Genomic DNA, 23861 nt, shown 5'->3' with positions numbered 1-23861 from the left:
TACATATTAAATAATGTAATATTTTAATAGTACAAAATAATTTAAGACATAATTATCTTCTTTGAAGCTCAACTGTCTAAACAAATATACATTCAAGAGGGTAACTATTTCATTGTATAAGAGCACGAGAGCAATGAAGTAGATACCTTTAGTGTAGAAATGTTTAGTCAAGTTGGAGAATCAGATTCATGAAAACTGCATTGAAATTTTTTTAGTATGGAAAACATAGTAACACCATTCTTTCTTCCTCCCAGCCTCTGGTTTTAAATCTTCATAATTTAAAGAAATGTATTCATTTATTTGTGCAAGGCACAGAATGATACTGAGAATATTAAATTCAAAATTAACCTTTCCTATCTTTAGAAAGGTATATCCCAATCCCAGGTATGGAGTGTATCCTGATCCCAAGACTTAACTATTCTTACTGGCTTCTATTTATTTTATCTTTAAAGGTTTAGGGCTATTATCTGACTTTAACTGGAAATAAAATGATAGAATTTTAGAACATTTGTGCTAAGTCAATTTAGTTATGTCTCATTCTGTGTGACCCTATGGATTGTAGCCTGACAGACTCCTTTGTCTGTGGAATTTTCCATGCAAGAATACTAGAGTGGGTTGCCATTTCCTCCTCCAGGGGATCTTCCAGACCCAGGGATCAAACCCACCTCTCTTCTGCATTGGCAGGTGGGTTTTTGTTTTGCTTTTTTTTTTTTTTAAACCACTAGTGCCTCCTGGAAAGCCCCTTAGAGCATACAGAAACTGTAACGATCTCTGACTCCCAACTGCTTCTTCTAAGAGAGGAGAAAGTAAGTGCCATAGAAATGTGAAATGATTTGCCCAAAGTCAAAAAGCCTACAAAGCTCCAGGCTTTTCCTGTAGACATTATTTACTGTTTAAGCTTGGGTATGATCATTTCCTTAACAATTAGAAGGATTTAAGCTATGAACATACAATCAGCATACTTGGGTTCTAGTACTCATTTGGTTTACTATTATCTTTTTAGCCTTAAGGAAATAGCCTATTGCCTCATTCAGTTTGCTTCAGAGATTTATATTGATAGAGAGGGTCAAAGAGAAAAGCAAATGTGAGGATATTTGTAGAATAAGGAAAAAAAAAAAAAACACTGAAAAAAAAAAGAGAAAACAAGTCACTGTAAAAGCAAGTAGTGACTTTATCAAAATAATGATCTGAGTTTACAGAATACATTGACAAAACGATGTTTCCAAGATAAAATCCTTAGCGGTTCATCACAAATAACATTTAGCCTGTTTAATTATAGTGACTTCAGAAACTTCAGAAAAGAGTGCTACTGCTGCTGCTAAGTCGCTTCAGTCGTGTCCAACTCTGTGCGACCCCAAAGACGGCAGCCCACCAGGCTTCCCCGTCCTTGGGATTCTCCAGGCAAGAACACTGGAGAGGGTTGCCATTTCCTTCTCCAATGCATGAAAGTGAAAAGTGAAAGTGAAGTAGCTCAGTCCTGTCTGGCTCTTCGCGAGCCCGTGGACTGCAGCCTACCAGGCTCCTCCGCCCATGGGATTTTCCAGGCAAGAATACTGGAGTGGGGTGCCATTGCCTTCTCCCAGAAAAGAGTACAATTCTTTTAATGTGAGTAACTATGGGAGCATTTGCCTTAATAGAAACAGCATTTGATCCTGGCCTAGTCTCAACCGACAAAAAATGAAATTTATAAATAGCAAAGATTTAAGTTGAATATTTTAGGGATAGGGCTATATATAAATTCTGACATACTTTAAATGTAAACTATCAAGTTAGTTAGAGGTTACAAGGAAACTCGCTCATCTCTATCAGTACATGGTGATAACTGAGCTTTCAAACAGCACTCATGAAAGAACAATATAATCCTATTATAAATGGGTGACAAATCCCAAACCTTTCTGATCTATATAACCTAACAGACAAAAAGAAAAATCTTTTCAACATAATTTTTTATTCAAGAGCGCACACTTGACTTCCAGCCTAATTGGATACTACCATAGAAGTTCATCTGATAGATATCTTAGTACAAAGCCAGGCTCAGAAGGTCTAGAAGGTGTGCGAGTACCAATTTCATAGCATTTCATTTTCAATTCCTCTTGTGTAAAAGCACACTAACCCAGCACTGACAAAAGTAGAGTTACATTAAGACAGTACATGAGCAGGATTCAAATAAGCCCTCTGACAGGAGAAATCACGGGTTCAAAGTATTTGTGGAAAGCATTTCACTTGAACATTAACATAAGGTGAGAGACAGAAATGTCTTTATTAAGGAAGAGAAATGCTATGATCATATGCATGTGTACTGATAGAAACTGTGTCATAAATACTAAAAGTACTGAGTTCTCACATTTATTACAGTGTATTTGCATTTAGATCTTCGTTCTTTTATTAAGTGTTTGATCAACTGACAAGCTTTCATCTACTCTTTGGAGAAGGAAATGGCAACCCACTCCAGTGTTCTTGCCTGGAGAGTCCCAGGGATGGCAGAGCCTGGTGGGCTGCTTAGACCAGTCTATGGGGTCACATAGAGTTGGACACGACTGTCTTGGCCTCAGTTTCTTTACATGAACAGTACAGGTGAGAATGGTATAAGCACCTCACTGTTTGAAAGAAGAAAACACATGCATAGTGCTCCACAAACAGTTGGTGCTCAGTACAGGTTAAATATTATGATAAAGGTGTTCAACAATTTCAAGTAAAAGGAAGAATCACTGTTTCTATTCAGAAGTTCTTTTTTGATTTGACTGAGGGTGTGTGTGTGTGTATGTGTTTCTCCTAATCTTTAGAGAAAAGTGGAGAAAATCAAACACAACAAGCAGAGAGAGGAAAAAGAAATAAAACTTCAGGTGACTCATGAGCACTAGCACAGTTCAAGGAGATATATGTAGGAGGAGGAAGTCAGTAGAAGGCCTGGTCACTGGACCACAGAGAGGACTTACACAAGACCGACCTCTGCTGTTTGGAAACAGAAGTACATGAGACCTTTTATATAGTTATCCACTTATCTTTAGCATACATTTTGGAAGAATACACTGTATAGTCAGTCATATGCTTGCATGAAAGGAGGTTGACTAGTAAGTATATTTTTCTTTCAATAATGACACTATAGACAATTCTAAGTTATAAACCATTTCTAAGTTATAGGTTTTCCTATTGGTATCAATCCCTTTCTGTTTGATTGATCTCATACTGTTCTCCTCCTAGTTTATTATATTCCCTTCTAATCACTATAATTCAATCAAACAGGCCTTTCCATTCCTCAAACCAGCTTCTAAGCCTGTACACTTTTCTATGCAATGCAGTAAAATCTCCACCCCCGTCTAAATTCCCATGATTAACTCCTAATCATCATTTAGCAGTTTAAGTAAGTGACCCTCATAGAAAATTTTCCTGACTTTATAATGTAATTTTCCCTTCCCTGTACAATCCAGAAAGATTCTGCTTTATGTTCTGGTTTTCATCACTATGTGAAATGATCATGACTATATAAGAACATGTTACTACCACTTGATTCCTTGTTTTCACCACACTGCTTGATCACTGTGCTTAGTCTCTCAGTCGTGCCCAACTCTTTGCATCCCTATGGACTGTAGCCTGCCCAGCTGCTCTGTCCATGGGGATTCTCCCAGCAAGAATACTGGAGTGGGTTGCCACGCTCTCCTCCAGGAATCTTCCCAACTCAGGGATCGAACCCAGGACTCCTGCATTGTGGGTGGATTCTTTACTGTCTGAGCCATCAGGAAAGCCACACAGTTGTTCAGTAAGGCTCAATTAATAAATTGTCAAGCAAATGAAAAAACAAACAGACAAATAAAAAAAAAGGATCTGACAAAGATGAACAAAAGATAAACAGATTTTATGTTTTCTCTTCCCTGTGTTATCTTTAGATAAAGTCCTACATTGTGGAGAGTTCTGGTTCCAATCAAGGTCCCAGATCATACCTGTTCTAATTTACCATTTAGTCTCTAACCCATGAACCATTTACTTTCTTTAGATATTGCAATTCCCTTTCCATTATTTCTGTATTGTGTATGCCATGAAATTGATAAGAACCATATAAATAAATAAACAATACCCTCAAATAACCACCAAACACCGGTATTTTTGTACTTAAAATACTACTACTTGGGGTTAGATCTGAATTTTGTCATTATTTTTATTTGCATTTTTCAAGTCATTAAATAAGCTGAACCATTTTTCCTTTATTTGTTAGCAATTTGATTTTACCCAATAGACAAGGTGAGCCCTGATTTTCTTCCACAGTTCCTGACAGCTGACCTGAAGAGCATCTGTGGGAAAATGAAGGCTAGAATATCAAGAGGAAGGTAGACAGGTTCTCAGGCCTGAAGTTCTTTGTCTTGCTAACTATTCCCATCTTCCCAAGGGCTAGATTCCCTTTCTTCTCCACTCCCTTTTCCTCCAGTCATGAAGTTAAAGCCTTGTCCTTCCTCCCCAGGCTAACTTACATTTATTATCCTCTTATTTTCCAGTGCTCCTAAAGGAGATACTCAAGCCAAAAGAACTAAAATTGTATCCACTGGTTATATATATATATATATATATATATATATATATATATATATATATCTTCCCTTATCTTATTTTAATCCTACTTTATTCTTATTTTCATTCCATTTTTAAATGATCTTTCATTTTTTAACATTTATACATTTCTGTATCTCATTACTTAAATATTCTTGAACTTTAAATTTTAAATATAATATTGAGTTTTAAATGATTTATTTACTTGAATATTATATTTCCTTTATAATAATAATATCTTTTAAATTTGTGTTCTAGACATTTCAATATTTTATTCAAACATATTAATATTTATAAAAAGCATTCAGAGTTATGCCAGAAACTATATATCTATATATACAGATATGGATATCTGTATCTAAAACATATATATTTTTATATCTATTCAAATACCTGTGGGTATAATTTTACTCTTTAACAATAATTTTCTTTTATCCTGTTATATTCTTTATAGTCTATTTTAAGCTTTGACCATCCACATATCACTCTTTTTATTCCAATATATGCTATATATTCCAACTTATACATGCACACACACAAACAAAGCTCAAATAGTACACATTCACAGATTATATATATTTTGTATATCTCCTTGTTGTTTGCTGCTAAGTCGCTTCAGTTGTGTCCGACTCTGTGAGACCCCATAGACGGCAGCCCATTAGGCTCCTCTGTCCCTGGGATTCTCCAGGCAAGAATACTGGAGTGGGTTGCCATTTCCTTCTCTGTTGTTTAGTTATATATATTTGAAATAAATACTCATTTTATCACATGGTTATTAATTTTATCACATGGTATTATCACACAAATGTGAAAATGAAGAGCTTATCTCCTACATTGTATTGCTCTCATAAGTATGTTCTAGAAAGGTCATTCATGGGAACCTGTATTCATTTCGGGAAGCATGAGATTAATGTTCTTTAAAGAGTACCATATTCAGCTTTCCTGGTGGCTCAGACTGTAAAGAATCTGCCTTCAATGCAGGAGACCTGGGTTTGATCCTTGGTCAGGAAGATCCCCTGGAGAAGGGAATGGAAACCCACTCCAGTATTCTTCCCTGGAGAATCTCATGGACAGAGGAGCCTGGTGGGCTACAGTCCATGGGGTCGCAAAGAGTTGGACATGACTGATTGACTAACACTTTCACTTTCAAGCCCCATATTGGATGGATTTAACCTCACAAAATCCTCAGTCAAGTTCATGCTTTTTCCTCTAGTTATATACAAGATTAATTTTGTGATAAATGTTTGACTCCTAGAACAGCCTATGAGAACTTTTGAGCTAGGGAACATAAATCACATAAATCCATAGAGTAGTGGAGCTTCCAAAAGGTAGTTAAATCTTGCCCTTTGAAACCATGTGCTAGAGCCACAGAAAATTATTGCTTTCTGTGGCTACTGCTGACAAAGGGTCACTGGAATACAGGCATAAAGACAACACTGGATTTCCCCAAAGTTAAAAGCCTCTTAAGAGTTATGTGCAGGGACTTCTGAAAAGTGTGGCTGGAGGCGATGCGAGCACACTGGTAAAAAGAGGCCACAGTACTTTGGATATCTTCCTATTCACCCATATAGTAAAGAAATTTACCACTATAAATTTTATATTGACGCTCTTATTGTATATATTTTATTTTTGCTTTAATACTAAAAGTTTCTCAAAAACAGTATTTGTAGTTTAATTTTTATCTGCCACGAAACTCATTCTATGCATAAATTATAGTGGGTGCTAAATTATCATCAGACAAAAGAATGAATCATAGTACACTATTATTTGAATTTTAATCAACTACAGTTGCTTACTCAGCACCAGCTCTGCTAAATGAGACACAGGATATGAAAAAGGAAGGGGGTCACATATATAAGAGATGAATCATTAAAAATCTATATATTCAAAGTTACATAGAGGGTTTAAGGCTAGGTTATGTCTCTGAGCAGCTGTGTGAGAGCCTTGGAACTACTAGATAATTTGCTTAGGTCTCAAATTCTTTCTTGTATTTTTAATAATAAATGACACCACTCTATATTTAAAAGGGCTATACAGAGGATATAAGAATGTATTAATATATGAAACACTTAGCTATTCACATGTACATGTCTGCTAAATGTTTTTGGATATACTGTAAGCACTTAATAAGTGATATTTAATTTTTGTTGATACAATTATAATAGTAATATTGCATATGAATTTAAGTAACTTTGCAGTTTGAAATGATACCTACAATAAAAGAAGATAAAAGAAGAGAGCAATAATAATAATCATGAAGCTATTGCTCAAATTTCATTCTATAAAGCAAATGTTTTCTGAGTTTAGTAGCATACAATAAAGTGAAAAAGAATTAGGTAAATTAGAACAATGTATTCATGTATTCCATATTTCCAGTCTTTAGCTCTATTACACATTGTATCACCACAGAGTTTAATGTAATAATAAAAATAATAGAATACCCATAAAGTGGAGCATTAATAGTTTCATCTGATTACTAGAGATATCAAATTTTTGGAAATTTCCTTTTCAATTTTCTCAACCATTACAGCATTAAATATTCCCAATCGATCTGTATAAGGAGAGGTAACATAAGTACTGGCATCTATGAATATTACTCTATTCAAGGTACGAGCAAATATTTATTTATTTCATTACTTAAAAAGCAGTTTTCCTATACTGACTTGGCTTGCAATGTTCTAAAGCCTTTGGATTTGAAACCTGAAGGCCCAGTCTTATTAAGGGCTGCTGATTACCTACACAACCAAGGACAATATATATCCATGCTGGTAAACTGAAGTGCAAAACAAAGTATCGTTCAGGTTTATATTTAAAGATAAAGAATGGCATTGAAACATGTAAAATATCATGTATGAAATGAGTTGCAAGTCCAGGTTCGATGCACGATACTGGATGCTTGGGGCTGGTGCACTGGGACGACCCAGAGGGATGGAATGGGGAGGGAGGAGGGAGGAGGGTTCAGGATGGGGAACACATGTATACCTGTGGCGGATTCATTTTGATATTTGGCAAATCTAATACAGTTATGTAAAGTTTAAAAATAAAATAAAATTAAAAAAAAAAAAGATACTACAAATTTGAAATAAAGATTTAAAAAAAAAAAAAAGATCAAAGAGATAATGCTGTAAAAGAACCAACTGTAACCTAAATATTATTTTGATATGTGTAATAAAACAATAGTAGCCAATATTTGTGGACAAAGTAGCAATATATTTATGTGCCTAATCTCTGTGATCTCCAAAACAACCCAGTGAAACCCACTATCATGAACCTCAAAATTATGAGCCCCATATTAGTTTTATAATACCTAAGGCTCAAAGTATTTATTTAAATTGCCCAAGAGCACATGAAAAAATCACCAATTCAAACTAGCCTATGTGACAACAAAGTCCATGTAGTCCACTTATGATTTACTATATTGGTATATATATTTCTTTATTAAGTAAGAAGTTATAGCAATATGCAATCCTAATACTTTTCTGAAGAATACTTAATACAACTCAAGAGATCTAGGTGTGTTATGAATGCAGTCCTTTCTCCTAGTCAGTAAACTGATTATTGTAAGTGATACCACAGTATGAACATTCCTAATTCTTCCAGCCTTTCCTTTCATATTTCAACTCATGCAATATATTTGAACATGTCATGTTGGTAGTAAGAATATAATTTCAAAACAATACTGAGAACTCTACTCAATAGAATTTTATTGTGCCAGTGTTTCTCTTGTACTAGTTGCAAAGCATCTAATGATTAAGATAGAAAGGATTACTCTTTTTCTGTAAAATGTAAATGGGTGTGTATGTTTCTCTTCAAGAGGGCATATTTCTTGTATTTCAAAAATTAACTGGCAGGTTTACTGAAAAGTAGAAACAACAGATGTATACAGACATTATAAATCACATAAAAAGTGTTCAAAACAACTTGTTTATTTAATTTTATAACATTACAAGTCAAGTTTCCCATAAAGCTGTACAAATTATTTCTACATTCTCACATACTTCATAATCTGTCACTCAAATAAAAAAGTCATGTTTCTGGGACTTCAGAGGTATTAGAAGATAAAGAACTGACAAAAGTAGGCATTTTTCACACACAAAAGTTGTTGATTTGAATAATTTATGTTTTGCTAGAAACAAGTTAGGATGTTTTAATATTTAAATATTTTAAGCTTCACATATTTTAGGTGATGAAATCCAGATTTAAGGAATGCAACATGGTGACCACAGCATGTGCTAGTTCCTCTCTTACCTAGTTTCTAAAATTGTATGATGCAAGCAGAGGTGCATTTTGAGAAAACACTAAGAATATAGTAGGGTACCATAAACATATATAAGAGAACAAAACAACAACCTTCTCCACTATTTTCGCCTGGGAAAATCCTATGGTTAGAGGAGCCTGGTAGGGTACAGACCATGGAGTCACAGAGTTGCACATGGCTAAAGCTACTCAGCATACAAGCACATGTGTATTACAGAACAATGTTTGAAAGGAAAGACTCCATCAAAGATCCTTTCTGACTCTTTCAAAGACATGAAACATGAGTAGTCACCTAGGGGTTATTAAAAAAATGAAACTTTAGATGATTGTATTTATTTTTCAAAAGGACTTAATGGGATAATCTTTCTTTTGAGAGTTACAAAACTACCTACTGTTCTGTAGACAAACGCATTGTCTGTTTCAAATATCAAGTTTGCAAGCATACACAAGCACATTGAGAATCACCTGTGTGTACACACACACACAGCTGACTCATATAAACCTCACCATACAATAAAGGGAAAAAAATTAAGTTCAGTATAATTTGGTTAATTTGTACTTAGTTCTTCAATGTTTATTTCCTAAAATAGAGCCTTTCCCACTGAATAGATACCTCGTAATATTAAAATACAACTTAAAGCTGTTAAGAGCATACTTTTCTCCAAAACATACTATGATCTGAAAGACCTGGGATGTCAAAAGCAAATCGAGCACAATACAGTTATGAGTTTTTATTTACTTCTGATTCTATTCATTAACAAAGCTTTATGATAATTTTTATACTACCAATTTATATCTGTGAAACAAATAAAAACAAAGACATTTTAACTGTGAGCAAAAAATAACAAAGGTGCTAAATTATTCTCATTTGAGATATCACAAGCACATTGCTTATTTTTGGATGACTTTTTAACGGCTCCCAAATCATTCTCACAATAAACAGAAATTTTTAAAATATCTCAAGATGTATTTTCCTCTGTCATCAGTCTTTTCCCTGCATGATGGCAAAATATCTCGATAAAAAGTGAAAATATTTAGCAGCCTAATATTTAGCAGCTGCCCATAGGCAACTCAAAAGCTGGGTACCCCTATAGATACAATTAGGAGACAGCAATCAAAAAAGAAAAATAATTTTAAGATGTAAGTCAGATTATGTCATACCCCTGATTTCTGGTTTCTTGCTGTATTTAAATAAATTCAAATTTTCCCTATCTACTCCTAAAATTCCCTACCATTCTGAACACCTCTCCTACCATCCAACTCTACTTTCATTAACCTCAAGCCACATTGGCCTGAATTGTCCCTCAAATATGTCAAGATTATTTTCCCTTTGCCTCTGACCAGAGAGCATAATGCCCATTTTTTCCCCAAATCTTCGTAAGGCTGACATCAAATCATTCATATTTTAGCTCCAATATCACTTTCTTACAAAGGCCGTGTTGATACTCAATGCTAAGGTGACCCTAGTGCTTTCCAATTACATTCTCTAATATGTATCTTTATGGTTTTTCTTTTTTCAAAAGATTACTTGTTATATCTGTTCATTTGTTATTAGCTGTTTCACCACTGTCCTTTAAACCCCAAGAGAGCAGGGCCTTTGTTTCTTACCTATGCCTCTGTGTCTAGCAACTAGAAGAGTTCCTGGTTCTTATAGGGATCACAAAAATAGTAAATAACAAAAATAGAAAATTCTTGGCCTGCTTTTAACAAAATAATTGAAGCTCAATTAGGACATTTGGATTAGTTTCTTTATGCTGCCGCTGCTGCTGCTAAGTCGCTTCAGTCGTGTTCGACTCTGTGCGACCCCATAGATGGCAGCCCACCAGGCCCAGCCGTCCCTGGGATTCTCTAGGCAAGAACACTGGAGTGGGTTGCCATTTCCTCCTCCAATGCATGAAAGTGAACAGTGAAAGTGAAGTCGCTCAGTCCTGTCCGACTCTTAGCGGCCCCATGGACTGCAGCCTACCAGGCTCCTCTGTCCATGGCTTTTCCAGCCCTTTCCTCTTATTCTTAATCCTTAAATTCTCTAGATTACTCTCAAGCATATATTATTTCAGATTGATTAAGAATAACTTGACCAAATTAAAGTTTAAAACATTTTTGTTATAATTGTTATTCAATTTCTATTACTTTTTATTTAATAATTAAATATTATTGATAATTTTTTTTGCAGGAGGGAAGATCACTCCTAAAATCACATATGAATCTTATTCAAAAACAGTATTTGTCATGATATATCAGTTTTCATTTACATTTGACAGCAAAGCTTTTAAGTTTTACTTATATGCAATTTACTTATCACAAAATCACCATTTTATTATGAATCAGCATGAAGGTCATTTTTAAGAAATGTTCTCCTTAAGAGTGTCCTTCAATATATCTTTCTTTGATCAGACTAGAGGTCTGACATTTGATTTTAAATTTTAACTGAATCATCATTTCTTGGATTATTCACTTCTGCTTTCTTTATTTTTAATTACATAATGGATTTCTCTCTCTTTTTTTAACCAAACTTTTCTCTATTCTCTTTGGATTTTATTATTTTCTAAATTCTTTATATGCATGTAGGATACATTCTGTTTTTCTTTTAAAATTAAGCATGTTCTTCTGACTAGAGATAGCACTGTGCATAATTTCTTATGCAATGTTCTCTTTCATTTTATAAATGTTGGTATTCATTTTTTGATTTTTTGTTTTTCCTTAAAACTAAATTTCATTTAACTTTTATAGATTTCATGCGTTTTTCTTATTAGTTTATTTTAAATTTTATGACATTTTCTCTGTGATAAATATTTTAAATATCTTGTAGATAGTGGATAAGAAGGTATAATCTCTCTAGAATAAAGGAGGATGTATATGTGTGCATGTAAATGAGTGACTAAAATGTTAAACTGCACATTTCCCATTGCTTTAGTATATGAGGAAAAGCCCCATCTGGGGACAATTAATAACAAGTACCAAAACTCAGAAGTACTAAACATATATTGGGTTGGGCAAAAGATTTGTTTGGGTTATCTGTAACATCTTACAGAAAAACCCGACCATAGTCAAAGGTGGCATCATCCAATAATTTAGGTTCCCTTCTCCATTTTACCCCTAAGCTTGTATATTTTGATATAATTATTTAACTGCACCTCTGCCTATGGGCATATTAGCCACTGAGAGAACCAATACAAGCCCTAAACCCACTGTGTGATGGATCAGTGAGACCTCAAAGGCTGTTGCCAAGTAAAAGACCACTGAGAAAAAACACAAAGAAATAATTGTTTTAAGGCCAACCGAAAGTGCTAGACTCAGAAGAGATTCTGTGAAGACAGAGAGGGCCTTCTCTAAAATATCCTTAGTGAATGCAAGACTAGGTCACAATTTAATTAGAAAAATAAACATCAGAGGTTGTATAAATAAAGTCTGATTTTACATGGTTGCAGTGTATCAATATTCATTTCTTGCTTTAGTGGATATTTTGGTAGTTATGTATAAGACCACATTGTTTATAAAAATATCCTCTGAATTATTCTAGAGTGAAGGAACATTGTATGATATCTTCTCAAATGGTTCATTAAAAAAAAAAAAAAAAGATGCTCTTTGCACTGTTTTAAGTAGTTTTAAATCATTTAGTAAATTAAAGGTTTTACTGACCAAAAGCAAGGTAATGCTCAAAATCCTTCAAGGTAGGCTTCAGCAATATGTGAACCAATAACTTCCAGATGTACAAGCTGGATTTAGAAAAGGCAGAGGAGCCAGAGATCAAATTGCCAATCTGCTGGATCATAGAAAATGCAAGGGAATTCCAGAAAAACATCTACTTCTGCCTCATTGACTACTCTAAAGGCTTTGACTGTGTGGATCACCACAGACTGTGGAAAATTCTTCAAGAGATGGGAATACTAGACTATCGTACCTTCCTCCTGTGTAACCTATATGCAGGTCACCCTGATTATTTAACTTATATGCAGAGTACATCATGTGAAATGCCAGGCTAGATGAAACACAAGCTGGGATCAAGATTTCCAGGAGAAATATCAATAAACTCAGATATGTAGAGACACAACCCTAATGGCAGAAAGTGAAGAGGAATTAAGAAGCCTCTTGATGAAGGTGAAAGAGGAGAAGGTAAAACCTGGTTCAAAGCTCAACATTCAAAAAACTAAGATCATGGCATCTGGTCCCATCACCTATTTGCCCACCATTCATGGCAAATAGGTGGGGAAAAAATGGAAGCAGTGGCAGACTTTATTTTCTTGGGCTCCAAAATCATTGGATGATTTTGGAAAAATCAAAAATCAATGGATGATGACTGAAGCCATGAAGTTAAATGATGCTTGCTCATTGGAAGAAAAACTATAACAAACATGGGCAGCATCTTAAAGAGCAGAGAAATTGTTTGTGGAAAAAGTCCATTTGGCCAAAGCTATGTGTGAGGAAATTAACAAGATGGCACTGGTCAGGCTCTCTCGCTCCATACTCTCATGCCCTCTTGCTCCATGTTTTGTAAATAATGACTTTGCAAGGTTGTTTAGTGTCTGAGATCATTTACAGCACTGCATGTGTGCATCACAAAGCACTCACTTGACCACGGCCTACTTTGTGGGTTATGCATGTATGAGTTTCACCATGAAAGCCCTTGCTGCTGCTACACTGAGGCTCCATTGGAGCAGCATCATGGTTATGTTATATGAGGCTATGCTATGGCTATATTATGGCTGCTGCTACAGCAGCTGTATCAGCCAGGAGAGAGGCTATGCTATGGCTGCTGTGCCAGCCAGGAGAGAATAAATGTGTTGGCAGTTCCTATAACTCCTCGTCTTCTTCCAGCCTCTTAGCCAGTGCCTTGCCTACCTTGGGTTCAGTGAACAGTACACACAATGAGATATAGTCAGGCAATTGGCACTGAAACAGGATCAGTAACACACTATGGTTTTCCCAGTAGTCTTATGGATATGAGAGTTGGACCATAAAAATGGCTGAGTTCTGAAGAACTAATGCTTTTGAACTGTGGCGCTAGAGAAAACTCTTGAGTCCTTTGGACAGCAAGGAGATCAAACAAGTCAATTCTAAAGGAAATCAACCCTGAATATTCATTGGAAGAACTGATGCTAAAGTTAAAGCTCCAATACTGTGGCAACATGATGCAAAGAGCCAACCCATTAGAAAAGATTTTGATGCTGGGAAAGATTGAAGGCAAGAGGAGAAGGGAGCAACAGAAGATGAGATGGTTGGATGGCATCAATGACTCAATGGACATGACTTTGAGCAAATTCCGGGAGATAGTCAAGGACAGGAAAGCCTGGTGTGCTGCAGTCCATAGGGTTGTAGAATCAGACAAAACTGAGTGACTGAACAACAACAACCAACCAAAAACAAGTGATAGAAATATTGTTTGGGGTCCCATGCAATATACGTAAGTAAATTCTTTGAGTGCTAATTCCATTAAAATATACTAATCAGGAGAATGCAAATTATTTTAGATAGTGTGCATGAGACTTTGGATAAATACCTTTATTGTTCTCCTTTAGCTGTAGTATCTTCATTTATAAAATAGTAAAATATTAATACTTTTTATACATATGAAAGTATACACTGGTTTAACATCCTGAACAATAGGTGAAGACAGTTAATCAGATTTTCTGAAGGGAATTAGCTGATCTATGCCTTGAAGTTAATGTGAGGGAAAGAACATATATATGCATAAATAAAGGAACAGAAGGTAAAAATGTCAGATTCTTGGCAGACTGGTTAGACGAGTTAGTCTGAGATATATCAAGTTGTCAGGGGTTATTTTTAGTGAGATACAATGGAAGAGAGAGATGAATAGGAACTGTTTATGCAGAGTATGAACACTACTAATTGGAAAGTGTTTTAGAAAAGGAATGACATTTTTAATCTGCTGCATGTAGGCTTGTGTGAATTATAGTGAGCTTAACTAATGCAGCGAACAGTTAGTGTCAGTTATGGTAAGTAGATATCAGGGAGATGAAAGCAGGTGGTAATGGCTCTCAAAGAGAAAAGAAAGAGTAAATTTTCAATCCTGCAATGGCCCAACTAGAAGATACTGATGATTGAACTCATGTGTAAGCAGACCACAACAGGATATCTGAAGCCCTGGAAATCAGCATATAGTCCATCAGTCCAGAAATACTTTATAGTTAAAGGAAAAATGAAGAAACTCAGGATTAATTCCACTTGTCATGTCTAATTTTAAAAATCTGATAAAGTACATGAGTTAATGAGATTAAATTTAGGAAATAAAAGATGTACATGTATCTACATATACAAATGTATGTGAGCTCTTTCAGCTCACTGTAATGATACATTTCATTATCATTACACAAATAAATGCTTAGGCACAAATTAATAAAACTGCTACAGAAACATACATTTTGAAATGATTTTGTATAGATAATGAGATACTCAAGAAGAAGATACCAATGAAATAGGAGTAATGTAAAATTGGAATTTATATATAGATATATTCATGTGTGTATGTTTATATATCCACTATATGTTTGTTACATGAGTCTATAGTGTTTAATATATAAACACACACACAACTTAAAGAATACACACATAAATGTATAATATATAGACCAAAAGAACTCTAATGGTTTTTCTGTCCAATATCTCAAAGGGAATGACTTTCTATTTAGAAGTCAACTTGTTAATATTCATTTCAGTTTGAATTTTATACATTTAAATATATAAAACATGTATTTTTGAATATATATGCAAATCTTAATTTATTAAGCTTGTGTTGAAAAATATGTTTAAGGGAATTGATAATTCTTCAGTTAAAAAGATTATTTTACCCTGATTAGATATTTGTCCTAGGAAAACAAATGTAAAGAGGTTAAGGACATTGGATAAGGTTATATAACTGAAATGTTAATTCTCAAGTCTTTTTTTAGTTTAATTCTAGTTGAGTTCTTCAAAGACCAAAGCCTCTCTTCATTTTATAAAATTTGAATGTTCAAGTGTTAGAGTACATTATTTTTCAACTAGAATCAATTAAATAAAAGTTGAACCTAATTAAAAATAATTCATGAACGAGAAACAGGTACAACCCAATGAGACTTAAAGTCAACTCTTGTCATTTTTTAATATTAACAGTAAGTTTAATGACACTAATTATCCTAATAAGTAAAAACAAAACAGAAGGAGAACAATACAGTTTCTTCATATTCGCCTGAAGTAATGTTACCACATTGATTTTTTTCCAAGTGTCTAGCAAAAGTTTCAACTAAAAACAACAGGGAAGCCTGGTGTGCTGCAGTTCATGGGGTTGCAAAGAGCCGGACACAACTGAGCAACTGAACAGCAACAAATCAACAAAAACAAAATGTGGAAATCACAGAGAATGAAACAGTCAAAGAATCTGAAGAAACACAGAGGTCAGTATTTTCTACATTATTTTAACTATGTACTGCATGCAAAATTCTGCATTAGATTACTTTGGAAAACACTACATCTATAACCCTTTCTCAGATAGTCAGACATTAAGGTACAGTGTGTGCTCAGTCAGCTTCAGTCATGTCTAACTCTGCAGTGTTCTGGACTGTAGCACACCAGACTCCTCTGTCCATGGGATTCTCCCGGCGAGAATACTGGAGTGGGTTGCCATGTCCCCCTGTAAGGCATCTATAATAAAGAAGCCTTTTCAATCATTTTTAAATCTTTCTCTCTTTTTTGGCTAATATACTCTTTTATAGTGGAAATACCTACTAGCATTACACAGCTGCTCTCCATGGAATAATTCCTGAGATAAACATAGACGATATTTTCTTTACAATGTATAGTATTAAATTTTTTCTACTATGAACTCATAACTTTTGAAAATAGCCACTTGCAGTGGCTACTTTTAAAGAGTAAAATAGTATTAAAATATTTCCTCAAAAAGAGTCACAGCAGGACAGGATATTGTAATAAAACATATTAACCCTTGATCATATTTTAGGTGGATAAAAATAGCTAATGATCTTATATTTTATATACATGAATATTGTTAATTGCATTGAATACTGACAGATCTTATGTTGTAATTCTAAGGAGACATTCTAAGATGTCATTAAAGTGAGGAGCAGAAAGGAAAAACAAATTCCTTAGTTTTCCATTCTATATAGTTTGTTAATAACATCTGATACAATTTCCTATAGTGCTCCCATACAGAAAGTCTTACAATGCACTTTAAAAAAATGCTAATGCTATAGAGATCTAAAGTAAATTAATCCTTATGGGTAATGACTTAAGTAGATTAAGCATTCAGTGATGCATATTTTTTGAGAGTTAAAAAAAATTGCAAAGGGTACAATTACTAAAGCAAACATAACTTCATTTTAAATGACAGCTTCAAGTGCTGAATTTTTTAATTTCCCTACTTATACGAAGAAGAAATTATAAGAAATATTTATGCTACTTTTTGTATTGACTCACAGACTGATTTACTCACTCAGGAATTTTGTTAATTACTTTTACTACATATTTCTTAAGAGATAATAAGCAGCAAATTGGAGAAGGAAATGGCAACCCACTCCAGTATTATTGCCTGGAGAATGTCAGGGACGGGGGAGCCTGGTGGCTGCCGTCTATGGGGTCGCACGGAGTCGGACACGACTGAAGCGACTTAGCAGCAGCAATAAGCAGCAAAAACAAACTTAATTCTTAAAATTCTTGTTTCACTTTATCATTTAATTACCTAATTTTCTTATTACTCTTCTAATAATGAATCAATTCCGTATTAAAAAAAAAAAAACAAAAAACAAAAAAAACGAACAAACTAAAAACTGAGGAGCAAGCGAAATCAATGCCTAATGGACAGTCTATCTCACCACTAGGGGTCATTGTCAGTGCATGAGAGACAAGTCAAAATCAAGGTTTCAGCTTAGTATACTAGGTAATAATTTAATACTAAAACATGAAAATAATTTTATGTCATTATACCTTTCCCCATTTCTAAAGCTTTATGTTTTAATATGACTCATCAGAATTCAGGTAAATAAAATTTCCCATTGCATATCATTTCTGGTAAAGCACAGATACTGAAAAGGGAATGTGTGTAACAGTGTAGCATAATTTTTCCTTGCATTAATATTAAATCCAAAAGAGATTACACAGTCAAAAAATAAAAATAGCCTTACCTACATATAAATAAACACATTCCTCACATATAACACCAATGTCTTTAACAATCATTAACAATACAATTTCATAATTGGGGTTAGTAAACCTGAGTCTTCTCAGGGTTCTGTAGAAACCCTATTACTAACTTCCTGTAAAGAGGTAGTTGTGAGAATTCATTTAACTTTCAGAAAACATGCTATGCTTTAAGAAGTTATTCTAATGTCTGATATATCTTAAAAAGCAAATCTGAATTCTACATCCTATTTCTTTCCATAATACAAAATCTAGAGCACATTTAAGATTCCACTTTGCAGAAAAGATGAGTAGTCTCAAAAAAGATATGAAGTATAGCAGGATGTGGAAGAGTCACATCCAAAATTCTTCTGCTATATACTATATTGAATAGAAAATAGTTTTTCTTGAACTTAAAGTTGATACAGAAATTCTATACTTTTAAAACTGACCTTCATTATTTACGAGAAACAGAGTTTCTCATAATATGTGAACTTGCAACATCCTAGATATGATATGAGTATTCAACATCACTATCAGAAGCAGAGCAAGATGATTAAAGAGGAAAAGAGAGGTGCCAAGAAAATAATAGAGGCATTGTCTAGTGATTCATGACAAAGGATTTTACAAAGAGGAGGAACTGGAAAGCAATAAAAAATCATTACATGATTTTTATATATAGGTTACACTGATACCACGTCTATGTATTATTTAACAAACACATATATAAGGTCCACTGGGCTTCCCTGGTGTCTCAGCAGTAAAGAACCAGCCTGCAATTAAGGAGACGTGAAGATGTGTGTTATCACTGGGTCAGGAATATCCCCTGAAAAAGGAAATGGCAACCCATTCCAGTAATGATGCCTGGGAAATCCCATGGACAGAGGGGCCTGGTGGGCTACAGTCCATGGGGCTGCAAATGTCAGACATGGCTGAGGGACTAAACAGCAACTGTATTAAGAACAGCTCATATAATGAATTTAACCTTCACACAAATCTCAGGAAGATCTTATAATCCTCATTTCCAGATGAGGAAATTGAGATACAGAGTTTATGTAATTTGCAGGATGCCACATGCCGTTAAGTGGCAGGAACAAGATTCAACTTCAAGAATTCTTAACAGCTATTGTATGCTGCCTTCTTTATACAGAAAGCCAGACATAAATGGCCATTCATTATATAAATCTATGTATGTATTCCTCATTCCTCATATTTTAAATTCATGATTGTCCAAAACACACACAAGTGAAAAATGTTTGTTATGGAGATCTGTAGACATTTAGGGAAACAGTGCTGATCAGAGAAATTGGATTGTCTGTCATAAGCAGCTGATACTAACATAGAGTTACAAAATTTTTGAACTAAATGGATATAATCATAAGAAAACAATAAAGAATTTTAATTGTAGTATACCTCATCACTTGTTGAATTATTACTACAATGTATTCATCATTTAATTCAATATGTTTCAATCACAAAAGGCATCAACTTTTGAATGATGTATCTTCATTACAATATATACAAAATAGAATACATCCTACTTATATTCCCTGGTAATATTAATGAAGCTTAACAGAATCAGGTTTGCACTATCAATAATATTGGTTTGCTTACTGTGAACAATTTTTTCCATAAGAAAAGTTTCTTTTCCTACTATTAAAATGGGAAGCAGGAGAAGGAAAATAAACTTGAGTGCTAAAAGAAACAGATGATTATTATTACCTTTGTCATTATCAATTTCATTCAGTTATTCATTGCAGTAGATATACACAAATCACTTCAGAAACAAATCCAAAATGAAATGTAAACCAAATAACAAAGATAATTAATCATTTTACTTAAATATTCTGCAATGACTTACCAGGTAAAATTCATATTCCTCAATTTACAACTCTTTGAGCAATGTTTTCTGTCCTTAATGACTTACAACAGCAAAAAATTAAGATTCAATACAATTTCCCACAAATTTATTACATGCCTGATAAGTATTTAGGAGCATTTACATATAAAATACAATGATAAACAGATACTATACTCCATAAAAAGTTTTTATCTTATTAGGATCGATTTTATGGTTTAATTCAATATATAGTTTCAAATGAAAAACTTTCATGCAAAAGAATTTTAGTTACTTCTTAGTCATAGGTTTTAGAGTTCTTGAAGCAACTTTTCTTCATTTTTCAAACAAGTTGGTAAGTTTCTTTTAGGTATTATGTATATATTTTAGGAAATGTAGACGTTGAGTGGTGTGTTTATTCACAGATATGGTGTTTTTCATTCAGTTATTATCATACTCTTGGATCCACAGCTTTTAAGTTTCTTCCCTTTTGTGAAAGCAGTAGGAAATCAAGATCTGCGGTAAGGGAGGTGGGACATGGCAACTCATAAAAGAGAAACTACCTTCTATCATTGGTGTATTATGTATCTTTTTCCTAAGAATTGAAAGTCTCTTTAGCCTGAGAGATTTCAGTATTTTGCTAATTACTTTTGTTCAGTTTTCTTAAGGTTTTAATCGGTGACTAATACTGGGAAGACAGTTGTGCTTATAGGTCATCCTTTATCCAGTCAGAGTCATCACTGGTATTTAATAAACATCACTCCTTTACAGTGACACAAGAGAAGAATAGTCTACAGCAAAGTCTGACTTTGCTACCAAACCTAACATAAAACAATGGGTTTGTGAATTGGTGTATTTACCACTATCTTAGAAATTTTAAAACATATGGATACTAAAATTGAGCTCTTGTTTATAAAGTTTGATTCCCAGAGTTTCGTCTGTAAAAAAAAAAGTTCTATAGCACTGAAGTGTTTATATAATTTTATAATTTTTCTATTCTGTTAGTATTCACACTTTATTCCATTGACTAAGCCATACCAAATGATTTTAACTTAATAAATGTATCCTCACTATCTTTGGAGTAGACCTAACATTTGTCTTAGAGCTACTTATGCAGTTATTTATACTACATAAGTCTGACTTGTTAATATTAAATACTATTTCCATTTTAAGTATATAATATAAAATGGTACATGTGCATGTTCAGTCACTTCAGTCATGTCCAACTCTTTGTGGCCCTATGGACCATAGCCCATCAGGCTCCTCTCTCCAAGGGTTTCTCCAGTCAAGAATACTGAAGTGGGTTGTGATGCCTTCCTTCAATAAAATGATATACATATATTTATTCTTATATAGTTAATTTACTAATATGAAGTTTCTTAGTTGCTTTTATATTCTTTTAATGTTAGTTTTAATTTATGTTGTATTTAATAGAATTTTGTACATCATAACATTTTATAAAGTTCTTCATTGTAGAGCGAATTTTTGTCACTATAAATCACAAAAAGGGGGGGGGGCGGTCCTAAGATGGTGGAGGAATAGGACAGGGAGACCACTTTCTCCCCCACAAATTCATCAAAAGAACATTTGAACGCTGAATAAACTCCACAAAACAACTTCTGAATGCTGGCAGAGGACATCAGGCACCCAGAAAAGCAGCCCATTGTCTTCAAAAGGAGGTAGGAAAAACATAAAAGATAAATAGAGAGCCAAAAAGAGGTAGGAATGGAGCTCCATCCCTGGAAGGGAGTCTTAAAAAAGAGAGAAGTTTCCAAACACCAGGAAATACTCTCATTGCTGAGTCTGTTGCGAGCCTTGGAACCACAAAGGGCAACATAACTGGGAGGAAAAATAAATAAATAATTTAAACCCACAGATTACGTGCCCAAGGGTAACTCCCCCTGCGGAGAAGCAGCGCAGACACCTGCATCCGCCACTAGCAAGCGGGAGGCTGGGCAGGGAGGCGCGGGCTGCACTGCTTAGAGAAAGGACTGGGCCTGAATGCTCAGAAGGCAGTCTGAGGGAATTAACTTGGGATAGCAAAATAGACAGTGGGATAGCTACCAGGCAAAAACGCTAACCTAAGACACCGTCAGGCCCAATCACAGAACAAAAGACTGAGCCAAGCTAGCCAGCTGCAAGCCGGCCCATCCCCTTCCAGTGACAGGCAGGCAAGGGCAGCCAGAGATGGAAGGGGGCAATCGCAGCCCCAGAGCGGCATTATCTACCAAACTGCAAGCAGGCTTTGTTGCTAACCAAGACTTCTTGGGATTCTGGATGGTCAACATCTGCCTGAGAAGGTGCGCCAGTTGTACACCCAGAAAACTAATGGGCAGGGACAGGGGTGGCAATAAGTCACAGCGACCGTGCTCACCAAACACCTGGTCACCTGAGCTGCTCGGACCTGGAATGTGCACAAAACTCAGGCCCAACCAAGTCTGCACCTTTAAGGAGTACCCGAGTACCTAAACCTGAGTGGCTTAGACCTGGGAAGTGCATACAACCCAGGGCTGGCCTCAGACAGTTCCTGGCAGAGCAACCTAGAGCCTAGCAGTGTAGGCAGGGAAAGTACATGTGCCATGAGCAAAGGCAAACCCAGTGTGGCTGAGACACTGCGAGAACATGCCAGTGTTATTTGTTTGCAGCGTCCCTCCCTTCCCATAGCACGACTGAAAAAGTGAGCCTTAAAAAGTGTCCACCACTGCCCCCTTGCGTCAGGGCAGAAATTAAACACTGAAGAGACCAGCAAACAGAAGCTAAAACAGAGGGAACCTCCTTAGAAGTGACAGGTGCAATAGATTAAAACCCTGTAGTTAGTACCGACTACATAGGAAGAGGCCTATTGATCTTGAGAAATATAAGCCAGATCAAGGAACTATCTGAAAATGAACTGACACTACACTGTCCACAAAAACATCAGAGGAAGTCCTAGATATATTTTTACTATCATTCTTTAATTTTTTAAATTTTTTTTCATTTTTAAGTCCTCTATTACTTCTTTAATTTTCATTTTTATAACCTATTATTACTTTGCAAAAAAAAAATGAAACCCTATTTTTATTTTTATTTATTTATTTTTTTTTCTCTTCTCTTGTTGCAGAGTGTCTTCCAATCACCAGATACTGAGCAAACTGGGAATGGAATGGGTACCTCTGCCAGGCTTGCTTTCCCTCCCGACTCCGAAGCTGGCAGAATACAAACCATTCTCCAGATGCGATCCTGGGAGATTATTTAAAGCAAACTTCATATATATATATATATTTTTTTTTATAACTTTTGTGACTTTTTTTTCTTTAATATTAAATTTTTGAAAATCCAAGCTCTACTCTAGATTTTTAATCTTTGCTTTTTGGTATTTGTTATCAATTTTGTACCTTTGAGAACCCAATCTTCAGTACCCAATTTTACTTGGGTGTGAGATTACTGGCTTGACCACTCTCTCCCCCTTTGGACTCTCCTTTTTCTCCACCAGGTCGCCTCTAGCTCCTCCCTCCCCCTTCTCTTCTCTACCCAACTATGTGAATCTCTTTGTGTCTTCCGTGTGGTGGAGAACACTTAGGGAACTGATTACCGGCTGGATCTGTCTCTCTCCTTTTGATTCCCCCCTTTATCCTCCTGGCCAACTTTGTCTCCTTCCTCCCTCTTCTCTTCTCTGTATAACTCCATGAACATCTCTAAGTGGTCCAGACTGAGGAGCACACATAAGGAAGTGATTACTGGCTAGCTTGCTCTCTCCTCTTTTGATTCCACCTCATCTCATCCTGGTCACCTCTATCTCCCTCCTCCCTCTTCTCTTCTCCATCTAACTTGGTGAACCTCTCTGGGTGTCCCTCACTGTGGAGAAGCTTTTCATCATTAACCTAGATGTTTTATCAACGGTGCTGTATAGATGGAGAAGTCTTGAGGCGTATGTAAAAATAAGACTGAAAACTAGAAGCAGGAGGCTTAAGTCCAAATCCTGAGCATACCAGAGAACTCCTGACTCCAGGGAACATTAATCAACAGGAGCTCATCAAATGCCTCCATACCTAAACTTAAACCAAGCACCACCCAAGGGCCAACAAGTTCCAGAGCAAGACATACCACGCAAATTCTCCAGCAA

General features: G+C 35.2%; 1 protein-coding gene and 1 non-coding gene across 2 annotated transcripts in view; both read right to left on the bottom strand.

The window, feature by feature from the left end:
• PCDH15 (protocadherin related 15) overlaps positions 1-23861 on the bottom strand; it is a 1798632-nt gene that overhangs the window by 1325565 nt on the left and 449206 nt on the right. The window lies entirely within an intron of this gene.
• Positions 22849-22988, bottom strand: LOC112581682. The gene has a single exon (XR_003106301.2). It is a non-coding gene; the product is annotated as a small nucleolar RNA SNORA7 (small nucleolar RNA).

Source organism: Bubalus bubalis, chromosome 23 (assembly GCF_019923935.1).
Source record: "Bubalus bubalis isolate 160015118507 breed Murrah chromosome 23, NDDB_SH_1, whole genome shotgun sequence".
Classification (NCBI taxonomy): Eukaryota; Metazoa; Chordata; class Mammalia; order Artiodactyla; family Bovidae; genus Bubalus; species Bubalus bubalis.
This window is presented reverse-complemented; position numbering and strand designations above follow the sequence as displayed.